This window comes from Sapajus apella, unplaced genomic scaffold (genome assembly GCF_009761245.1).
Source record: "Sapajus apella isolate SASKATOON/1434 unplaced genomic scaffold, GSC_monkey_1.0 scaffold7, whole genome shotgun sequence".
NCBI lineage: Eukaryota > Metazoa > Chordata > Mammalia > Primates > Cebidae > Sapajus > Sapajus apella.
In genome coordinates this window covers 41,966,123-41,977,549 of record NW_022436947.1, presented here as the reverse complement: position 1 = coordinate 41,977,549, position 11,427 = coordinate 41,966,123, and the positions used below count along the sequence as shown (strand labels likewise).

Below are 11,427 nucleotides of genomic sequence, written 5' to 3'. Positions count from 1 at the left end.
GAAATGCAAATCAAAATCCCAATGAAATATTACCTAATTCCAGTTATAATGGCTTTTATCAAAAGAGAATAATGGATGATGGCAAGGATGTGAAGAAAAGGGACCCTTGTGCACTGCTGGTAGGAATATAAATTAGTACAGACCTATGGGAAATAGCATGGAGGGTCCTCAGAAAACAAAAAAAATAGAACTACCATATGATCTAGAAATTTCACTTTCTGGATATATATCAAAATTTTAAAAATTAATATATCAGAGATATCTGCACTTCTACATTCTGCAATTCTACATTTATTGCAGCACTATTTGCCATAGTCAAAATATGGAGTCAACCTAGGTGCCCATGAGTGGATGAATGGATAAAGAAAATGTGTTATATGTAACCAATGGAGGACTATTGAGCCATAAAAAAGAATGAAATCCTATCATTGGCAGGAACATGGATAGAACTAGAGATCATTATGCTAAGCGAAATAAGCCAAGCATGGAAGAAACAATATCACATGTTCTCACTCTTATGTGGAAGCTTAAAAGTAGTTCTCATGAAGATAGAACACTGGTGGATACTAGAGGCTGGGAAGGGAAGGGGTTAGGCAGGGATGAAGAAAGTTTCATTAATGATTATAAATATACAGTTAGATAGAAGAAATAAGATGTTGTGTTTGATAGACCAGAGGGGTGACCATAGTTAACAGTAATATGGTGTACCTTTAAAATAGCTAGAAGATAATTTTAATGTTCTTAGCATTAAGAAAAGATAAATATTTAAGATAATGAAAATCTCAATTACCCTGGTATGATCCTTACACATTATATGACATGTACCCCTAAAATAAGTACATCTATTTTGTATCAATAAATTTTTAAAAACTAATTAAAAAAATAAAATGAGTGAAAGACCTGAATAGACTCTTCATACAGACAGCAAGTAAGTATATGAAAAGAAGCCCAACAACATAAGTTATTAGAGAAATGCAAATTTTAAAACACAATGAGGTACCACTGTACTCCATTAGTATGGCTGTTTAAAAAAAAAAAAAAAAAAAAAAAACAGAAACAAAAACAAAGACCCAAGACTCTAAAAATTACAATGATATGCTACCGAGGATGCATTTTGCTGATGGGAATGCAAAATGATACAGCCACCCTTGAATATAGTTTTTGTATATTTTAATAAAGTTAAACATATATGCATGTGATCTAGCAATACCACTTTTAGGTATTTATCCTAGAAAAATATTTATCTTTGGATAATTTTGCAGCCAGGGGACATTTGGCAAAATCTTGGGACATTTTTTTTTTTTTTTGAGACGGAGTTTCACTCTTGTTACCCAGGCTGGAGTGCAATGGCGTGATCTAGGCTCACCGCAACCTCCGCCTCCTGGGTTCAGGCAATTCTCCTGCCTCAGCCTCCTGAGTAGCTGGGATTACAGGCACGTGCCACCATGCCCAGCTGATTTTTTGTATTTTTAGTAGAGACGGGGTTTCACCATTTTGACCAGGATGGTCTCGATCTCTTGACCTCGTGATCCACCCGCCTCGGCCTCCCAAAGTGCTGGGATTACAGGCTTGAGCCACCGCGCCCGGCGGGACATTTTTATTTGTCACAACTGAGGGTGCTTCTGCCATGTGGTTGATAGAGGCCAGGCATGCTTTGAAACATCTTACAACGCCAAGGACAGCCCCCACAACAGTTACCAAGTATAAAGTACCAATAGTGCTAAGGCTGAAAAACTTTATCCTAGCTAGGTGAAAAGGTCTGTTCACATACACACAAAAATTACACAAAAATAACAACATTATTTATCATTGTTCCAGAAAGGAAACAATCCAAATATTCTTAAACTGGTGAAAGAATAAACAAAGTATTGCACATCCATATAATAGGATACAACCTTGTAATAAAAGGAAATGAACTATTAATACATGAAATGACATGGATAAATCTCAGATATGTTATGCAAAATGAAACGTGCCAGTCTCAAATATTACATAATGTATGATGCCATTTATGTGACATCCTCTTAAAGCAGCAGTCCCCAGCTTTTTTGGCAGCAGGAACTGATTTTCCCTGGGACTGGGCAAAGGGGTTGGGGGATTATTTTGGGATGAAACCGTTCTACCTCAGATTACCAGGCATTAGTCTCTAAGACACATGCGCAGTTCACGATAGGTTCACACTCCTTTGAAAATCGAACGTCATGGCTGATCAGACAGGAGGCAGAGCTCAGTCAGTAAGTCAGTAATGCTCACTCACTTGCCACTCACCTGTTGCTCTCTGGCTCAGTCCTAACTGACCATGGACCAGTGTTGATCTGCAGCATGGAGATCGGGGACCCCTGTTTTAAAGAACACACTAGAAGCAGAAAAAACAAATCAGTAGTTGCTAGGGATATGAATCGGGGAAGTGATTGACTACAAAGAGGCAGCATGAAGGAATTTAGGGAGTAACACAATTGTCCATATCTCATTTTTTATGGTGGTTCCACAAATCTATGAATATGTTAAAACCCATAGAGCTGCACAATGAAAAAATGAAATTTATGAAATGTTTAAAAAAATGATTTTAGAAGTACAAATTTTTTAAATTGACAACCAAGCAGAAATTTTATGTTAATTTTTAAATGATTACACCTCTTAATGAGATCTTGTGACTCTGGAGCAGTGATAACTGGATTCAGAATCCAGCTCTGCCACTTATTAGCCCTGTGACATTGGACAATTAACGTCTCTAAATACAGAGTGGGGGTAATAATAATTTTCACCTCATAGGTTTATTGTAAGGATTGAGTTAAGATATAATAACACACTTAAAATATTGCCTGATGGATACACTATGAAAATTAGTTAATTTTCATTATAAATGACAATATTTATATAAATGTATTTTTATTTTAATTGTTGTTTAAACTGGAAGAACTTAAGGGACATGTATAATAAATTAATAATTTTATTCAAATTCCTTTTAAAATGCTTTATCATATTTTAATAAAGAAAATGCTACTTGAATATTATTAAATATATTATTTCTTCTATCTTTTTGTGTGTTTATTTTTATGTTGATAGACCTTTCATGAAATCCATTAATGTAATGCTGATTTAAATCTGCATCTTTCCCTTACTATAACATGAAGGTTTTCTCACTGTCAATAAGTCTGTCTCAAAAATGTACTTTGAAATGGCCTGTTTTTTATATAGATGTTATATACTTTATTTAGCTGATAAAACATTTAGATAATTTACAGTTTTGAAAAGCCATTTTAACTTTATAGAATTCATTTTATCATTAGGATGGACTTTTGTCTATTTCTTCTTGAAGACTTTTTGCCAACATTTATTTTTAAAAACAAGCCCTATCATTTTGCAGTTGCTAGATTTTGAATATCCTTAGCAAGAATTCCCATGAACTCAAAGTAAATCTGCCTTTAAAAATATTATGAGAAAAACATAAATTTTGAGAAAACAAATTTATATTGTCAAGAAGCATGAATAAGTATGTATGTATGTATGTATGTATTCTGAATAAACAAAGCAGTGTGTCCCAGTTCTATTCTCTCCGAAGCATGAATTAGTAACTTTATCTTAGGAAAGGATCTCTGGCTGTGTGCTCTGTTCATTCGTCTTTGGTTTGCAGGTCCCAGACTCAGCAGCCATGGAAGATGAGTCACCTGCTCTGAAAATGGACTCCTCTTTCTTGGAGATAGCATCACTTTTATTATATGCAGAGTCACAGGTCAGGCTACTCTGTGAATCCTTAGAATAGATAAACAATTTGAACTACAAAACAATTTGAACTACATATCATTGATTCAGAATATGACTTTTCAAAGTGCTTCCAAATTGTGTAAGAACAAAAACAAAACACCCTCTCCTACAATATATATCCAGTAGACTATAAGCTTTTCAAAACTAGAAACCTGATCTTACTAATTTCCTATATCCCAACATATGTATAATGCTCAAATGTTTGTGAAATAAATGCTACTAGAAGTATTTTTAGAAAAACAAATATATGTGCAAGTGTGAAATGCTTAAAGGGGGATAGAATAAAAGTTTTCTAAACATAAAACTTCTTGTTGTTGTATCAAAATACGACGGTATAACCAAATAATGAAGGAGTTCAAATAAGCCACAGTCTTCCTTCCATTTTCCTCACTTGTAATTGAAATATAACGTCACTGTTGCTCTATGTTACTTAAAATGAGATACACATCTAAACTTCCACAAGAAGTATTAAACAGCAAGGAAAGTATATTAACTTGAGGGAGTTAGGTTATTCATCACCCACATTAAATGAAATGGCTACTTTAACAGTTAAAGAATTTCTATTTGTTCTTGTGCAGTTTTTAATTTGTAAGAATTTCATAAACTTTTGTAAATTTTAAGAATTTTGTAGATTCTATTATCTGACAATCATTATTTCTCCTCAAGATGATGGTGTCAGCTGCTAGTTTTATTTAAATAGCTATAAAGAAAGTTAGGAGGAAGACAGAAGGATAATCATTCTTTCGTTAGATTAATACTATTTTTGATAGAGTTTATGTAGCTTCTCAGAATTCTCAGAGGGGAATAACAGTAACTTTTAGTTAATCTGGAAATTTAAAAAAAAATCTTGTCTCTTTTTATTTACCAAGTGATCATATATTAGGGAAAATCATGAAAACTGAGCAGGAACATGTTGGGAAGCAAAATACCATAAATTTACTACTGGGCTTAAGTTAACTGAGTGATTGATGACCCACTTGTTAATGTGGGAGAAATATACACAGGGTATATTGAGTTACTTTACTGTGGGTAGTTTGATGTGGTATATTATGCTGGTACTACCCTACTTGACCTCTGTTCAGTGATGCATTGAAAATGTGAAGTATTGTACTTCCTTAGAAAGCAGACTCAATGCATTTCAACCCCATGCTGTTTGTTATCCAAAGCAAGCATGGTTAAATTATATGCATCTCTTGGTTTTAAAGGAAAGGAAAAAAGAGAGGAGGAGATACGTTTCTCATCGATTAGCATCCTCTGATCTATTTTGGCAACTAAACTAATACAAATTCAGCAGATCATTTTTTCAGGGTTGAAAATAAAAATAGTCTGTGTTTTTAATATTTATCTGAAAAAGATCTGAAAAAATATTTTTAAGTCCTAGGAAACCGAGTGGTCTCTTTAAATATAAATATCTTACATTATATGAACACATAAACAATGTTTATTGGGAAATTACCTTTTGGAATCTTCCTGAAGTTTCCCCTTCTTTTATATTTACACCTTCCAACATACACATACATATAAACATGGACTTAGCCATATGTGTTCTTTTCTATACTTGATCTTAGCCGAATGGCAGAGAAGTGATTGTGTTTGTTTCCAGACTAAGCTCTTAATGGTTCAGAATTTTCTAATTCATTCTGGTACACATCTTGCCCTCATCCTCCATCATATTACATAGTCTTGTATTTAGACAGTAGATTTTAAATAAACGATGAAGACACAGTGAGGGTAAAAGTGAAGAAACATGAATAACTAACTGCCATTCTATGTGACTAGTTAGAGCTTTTACTTATATTTACAATGTTGTTAGTGTAACAGACTAAACATGAAGGGGTCATGTTTTCTTTTTCTTTTTTGTGGGAGAAAGTACATATTTAGTGACAGAGTAAATATCTGAATAATATCTTTAAAGCTGGGATTCTTTTCTCTTTTAACTTATTTGATTTTAATTAAAGAGTAATTTAAATAATGATTAGTGATTGTTGCAAGATTATTATTGCACATAGTTTTGTTATAGAAATATGAAGGATGTTAAAAAATAATCTGCTCAGGACAATAGATATGCTAGGTATGCCAAGATTTAAATCAAAAGGAAAGAAGTTGGAGTGAGAAATGTAGAGGTGCAATGCTACCTAACAGATTCTATCATGTCAGAACATTTCCATTTCATTAGCATTTCTTTTTAAATTATTTCTTCTTTATACTCCTCTTTTCAAGATTAAAACATCTCATTTGGACTAAAATTATTATTCATGAGTTCAGGTTAAAATTTGTTTCAGTTTCTCAGATATACTTGTTTTAAACTTGGAACATGATGAATTCCTCTTGGTTTGAGTTATTAACATTGAATGATGTCTTCAAATTGACACTTAGACCAGACTATAAAGGACAGCATTCAGATTTCATGTGAGCTATGCCTCTTGGAAGCCAATAGAACGTAAAAGCTTGTTTATAAAAAGCATCCACTTTGCTCTACATTTTAAATATAGATAGCACTGTGTACTTCCATACATGGACCCCTAAAGCTGAAAGTTCTATTTGATTGTTTGACTTTTCTTTGAAATTTGAGAGGAGTCATTAGGAAACTGAAACTCAATTATTTATTATGGGAAAATTCAATAATTGAAAAACAGTTAAAAATATTAACTTAATAAATGCAACTGTTAATTGGAATTTATTTATCTAATGTATTATTAACTAAAATGGCATGTCCTGTGAAATCCTGTGATTTTCCAAGTGATCTCTCATAGGTTAGGTGTGGAGCTATGATTAGAACATGTGGCAGGAAATTAAAAAACAAAACAAAACTAGAGATTGATAGAAGGATAAGAAAATAAATTGGAATTATGACAGATGCTCTACCGAGAAATAAGGAATTAGCATTTGTTTCTAAATAAAAAGCAAACTTGAAGTAGAACAATAAATACAGTATTAAGTTGTTAAGCTGGGATTTGGGGTCTTAAATGTTTAAGATTCCCATCATATTGCTGATGATAAACAAAGAATACTAACATTTATATAAAGCTCTAGCCTTTTATGGTAACCAAGATTTAAAACAAATATTGTTATGTGGGAATTGTGCTTCTAATATAGCGATCCCTATTTCCCTGACGTTGATTAACGTGCTCCTACGTTCTATTCTGAGGTTTAGTTCAATGAACTACACATCTCTTTACCTCAAATGTGGGCTTCCCTTCTTTTTCTTTCTTTCTTTTTTTTTCTTGGAGTTCACTGCCTCGTCTGTGGTCAGCTTTCTTCAAATTTTCTGCCTCTTCTTTCGGTTCTTCATGTTGTACCTAAGCATTCCTTTCTATCTTACACTTCAGGGGTGATAGGGAATATTTGGTTTTTAGGGAACAAATGAGTAATGTTTGCATGAAAATGTAACTAATAGTAAAATAGCTCTCTGTTTGCTTTCATGGCAGTCATTCAATAGTGGTTATTCATTAACAAGTTCTCCTCTAGTGTAAAGTACTTGGAAAGAACTGGTTCAGAATGTAGCCTTTGTTTCCTAGTCTTCCTTTTATCTTGGTTTGTACCCTATGTCCTCATGCCTGAAGCAGTCACTCTGTTCTTCTATGTCAAACTGTTACAATTACCTTCACATTCTACTGGAAAAGTCATCACTCACAAACTCCCACTCAGTGTCTCTGTGTCATCGGGAATGAAGCCTAGTGGATATAATTTCCCACCAATTCAGCATTGAAGTCAGAAATGTAATGAATGGTTAACGAGTCACAGACTGGAAGCCACTGCTATTGAAGGACAAAAGCCCATGGGCTGAATGTATGTGCAGTAATTTTCTGAACATACAGAGCCCTAAAGATTTAAGTGAACAAGAAAAAACAAAATGCATCATAAAAATGTCTGGAAGAGAGGTGTAGTAACCTGTTGTGACAAATCTAATGATTCAACTACAAAACAGCGTTGTTTACTAAAGACTAAAAAATATGTGGGCAACATTAAAGCACAGTTTGAGATTGCTATTAGGATTATATAAGCATAATGAGTAAATCAGACATTTGAACTTTTGTTTTTAAAACTTATATCTTTTTTTTGAGACGGAGTCTAGCTCTGTTGTTGCCAGGCTGGAGTACAGTGGCGAGATCCTGGCTCACTGCAACCATTGCCTGCCTCCCTTGTTCAAGCGAGTCTTCTGCCTCAGCTTCCCGAGTAACCAGTACTACAGGCGCACACCACCACGCCCAGCTAATTTTTGTATTTTTAGTAGAGATGGGGTTTCACCATGTTGGCCAGAATGGTATAAATCTCTTGACCTCGTGATCTGCCCACCTAGGCCTCCCAAAGTCTAGGATTACCAGGAATGAGCCACTAGGCCTGGCTATCTTTTTTTTTAAATTAGCAAAATTACCTAAAACCAATACAACAACACTTGGAAAAAATAAAAATTCAAATTAAAAAGTTATCCATACCTTCTGTTATGGCTTTGTGTCCCTCTAAATCCATCTGTTGAAATCCTAACCCCTAGTACCTGTAAAGGTAACCTTATTTGAAAAATAGATTAATTACAGATATAATTAAGATAAGATGAAGTTATTATGATGGGCTTTCTGGTGTCCTTGTAAAAAAGGAAAATTGGGACACAGAGGCATGTACCCAAAGAGAATTTTATGTGAAGAGACTGTAAACCAAAAAGTATAAGATATGTCTCAATAAATTTAGAAGTTTATTTTGCCAAGGTTCAGGATGTGTGGCAAAATGTGCCTTCTCCAAAGCTGATTTTTAGGGCTTCAATATTTAAAGGGGAAAGGGCAGATACTGAGGAAAGACAAAGACATTTTTTAAAGGTATGGTTAGATAAGGAGCAAATGGTTGCATTCTTTTCAGTCTTTGAGCAAACATTCGCATGCAAAAATGTTGGGATAGAGGAATAGTCACTTATTCATTCTTCTAGCTCAGTGAATCTGTATTTTTACATAAAATAAAAAAAAAATAGGGCAGAAGAAGCAATCAGATTTGCATTTGTCTCGGGGGGGAGCAGAGGGATGACTTTGAGTTCTGTCCTTTGTCCCATACCTCTGAAGATAAGCTATCAAGTTACATTGTCAGGGTGAAATTCAACAGAACTGTTTTAGGGTAAGGGCCCTGGGGCCCACAAGGAATTTCCTACTGGGCAAATTGTGAGGGAGGTATGTAGCTTTTTTTATTTTTGTAGCTGTCTTATTTAGAAACAAAATGGGAGGTAGGTTTCTGTGAGGCAGTTTCCAGCTTGACTTTTCCCTATGGTTTAGTGATTTTGGGGTCCTGAGATTTATTATCCTTTCACAAGACAAAGGAAGAAGACGGCCATCTACATACAAGTCAAGAGAAGAAGCCTGGAACAGATTTTTCTCTCACAGCTCTCAGAAGGAGCCAATGGTGCCAACACCTTGACCTAAGACTTCTAGCCTTCAGAGCTGTGAGACAACAGTTATTAAGGCACCCAGGTTACAGTACTTTGCTACAGCAGCACCCAGCAAATTAATGCACCTTCATTACCCAGAGATAACCTCAGCAAACACTTATTATACATTTTAAAATCTGTGGCCTATTTGTTTATTTATTCACATGTTTTGCTTTAATTTTTTTTCACATAACACTAAATTGTGAACACATTTTTTAGTCTACAACAGTGAAGTCTTCTGCCCTACCCTGAAGTCCATTTTTCCTTCCTCCTAGTAACAATGCTCTAATTTTTGTGCTAAATTGAAAGATAACATTTTGCAGCCTCCCTTGGGCCGTATGCTTATTTATCTAAATTCTGGACAAAATGATATTAACAGAAATGTTGTATTGGAATGTAAAGAACTATAAAGTTTCTAAGATTTTGTACTACCTGCAAGCAAAAAAATAAACTCTTTCACAGAAAGGTAGCAGATAATGTGTGATTCCTAGATCAGAAATAAAGGACTTTATTTCTCACAGCAGTAGCAGTAGTCAAATTATCAGCGTTTTCTTGTCCTAGTTTTCTGAGTGCCGATTCCCACAGGGCCAGAAGAGGACGAGACACAGAGCCTAAAAATTAATAATGGTCAGTAAACCTATGCACTCTTTGTGTATAACAGAAATGCTGTTTCTCCCTTGCAAAGCTGCTTACTAGAAAAATGTTCTTAAAAAGATAGACCAGACTGGGTGCGGTGGCTCATGCCTATAATCCCAGCACTTTGGGAGGCCGAGGTGGGCGGATCATCTGAGGTCGGGAGTTCAAGACCAGCCTGACCAACATGGAGAAGCCCCGTCTCTACTAAAAATAAAGAAATTAGCTGGACGTGGTGGCATATACTGGTAATCCAAGCTACTTGGTAGACTGAGGCAGGAGAATTGCTTGAACCTGGGAGGCGGAGGTTGCAGTGAGCCGAGATCATGCTATTGCTCGCTAGCCTGGGCAACAAGAGCAAAACTCCATCTCAAAAACAAAAAAAGACCATCAGCCAACGTTTTGAGGATGCACTCATGTTTTCAGAATGACAGCAAGAGGACAGGAAACTGAGCTCCATACTACTCCTGGCCTATGCACCCCTCCCAGACTTCTTTTATGCCTGAGGAAATTAAACTTCTTTAGTTAAATCACTTTTGGGGGAATTTTCTGTGATATGGTCCAATCCTAGGTCTAATTGATATGCAGTCAATAAAACATACACTTCAAACTTCATTTTTCAGCCAGATGCAGTGGCTCATGCCTGTAATCCCAGCAATTTGGGAACACCGAGGCAGGTGCATCACCTGAGGTCAGGAATTCGATACCAGCCTGGCCAACATGGTGAAAACCTGTCTCTACTAAAAATACAAAAAATTAGCTGGGCGCGGTGGTGCGTGCCTATAATCCCAGCTACATGGAAGGCTAAGGCAGGAGAATCATTTGAGGCAGAGGTTGCAGTGACCAAAAACCACCCCATTGCACTCTAGCCTGGACAACAAGAGTGAAACTCCGTCTCAAAAAATAAAACAAAATAACTTTATTTTTCATAATGGCAAAGAAGTAAATCATATATTAATACCACTATTTCCTTAGCTAACCTTGTTATTGTACTCCCTTGTTTTGTTCTCATTTTCTTCTATTCCAATCCAAAGTTTGACGAATGCACCTTGTTATCTGTGAATATTTTTGTTCTTTAAAATTATTTCCTCAAGATTGGCTTTTCTTTTTTATTGTGGGTTTTGTCTAGCATATTTTTATATTTTTATTTAGCATATTTTAATTTTATACAAAATGTGTACACATGTAGCCAAAACAATAAAATTTTAAAGTTAAAAAATAAAAATTAATCACACTTTATATGTCTGCCACCTCTTTTCTCTCTCTGCAAGTATATAAAACATCAGTCCAAAATCTGTTTTAAAAGGTAAGTATATTTGAATTTTTCCATTCATAATTCTTCAGATAAACAGTATAGCTCTAAATGGTAGGTTTTTCTTATGATATTATGATTTATTAAATTTAACCTGTATTAGATAAGACTCTTTAATGAATTTAAAGTGACTTAATATGCTCACTCTGCTCTCCTTTCCCTTTCCAATTTTTTTCATGTACATTTATTTTTACTTCTCTTGGTTGCTAATTTCCAAAGCGTCATAAATCCAATTTCTTTTATATAGTCAATAGATATGCTTTTCTACTAATGGATATCTTAATCAACAAACAGAGCTAAATGAGTCTAT

General features: G+C 34.8%; 1 long non-coding RNA gene across 1 annotated transcript; it reads right to left on the bottom strand.

Moving 5' to 3' along the window:
- Positions 1-2,164: 2,164 nt before the first annotated feature.
- LOC116550405 lies at positions 2,165-7,138 on the bottom strand. Its single transcript, XR_004268386.1, has 3 exons — positions 6,945-7,138; positions 3,669-3,753; positions 2,165-2,356 (listed from the first exon to the last, which is right to left on the bottom strand). It is a non-coding gene; the product is annotated as an uncharacterized LOC116550405 (long non-coding RNA).
- Positions 7,139-11,427: the final 4,289 nt, after the last annotated feature.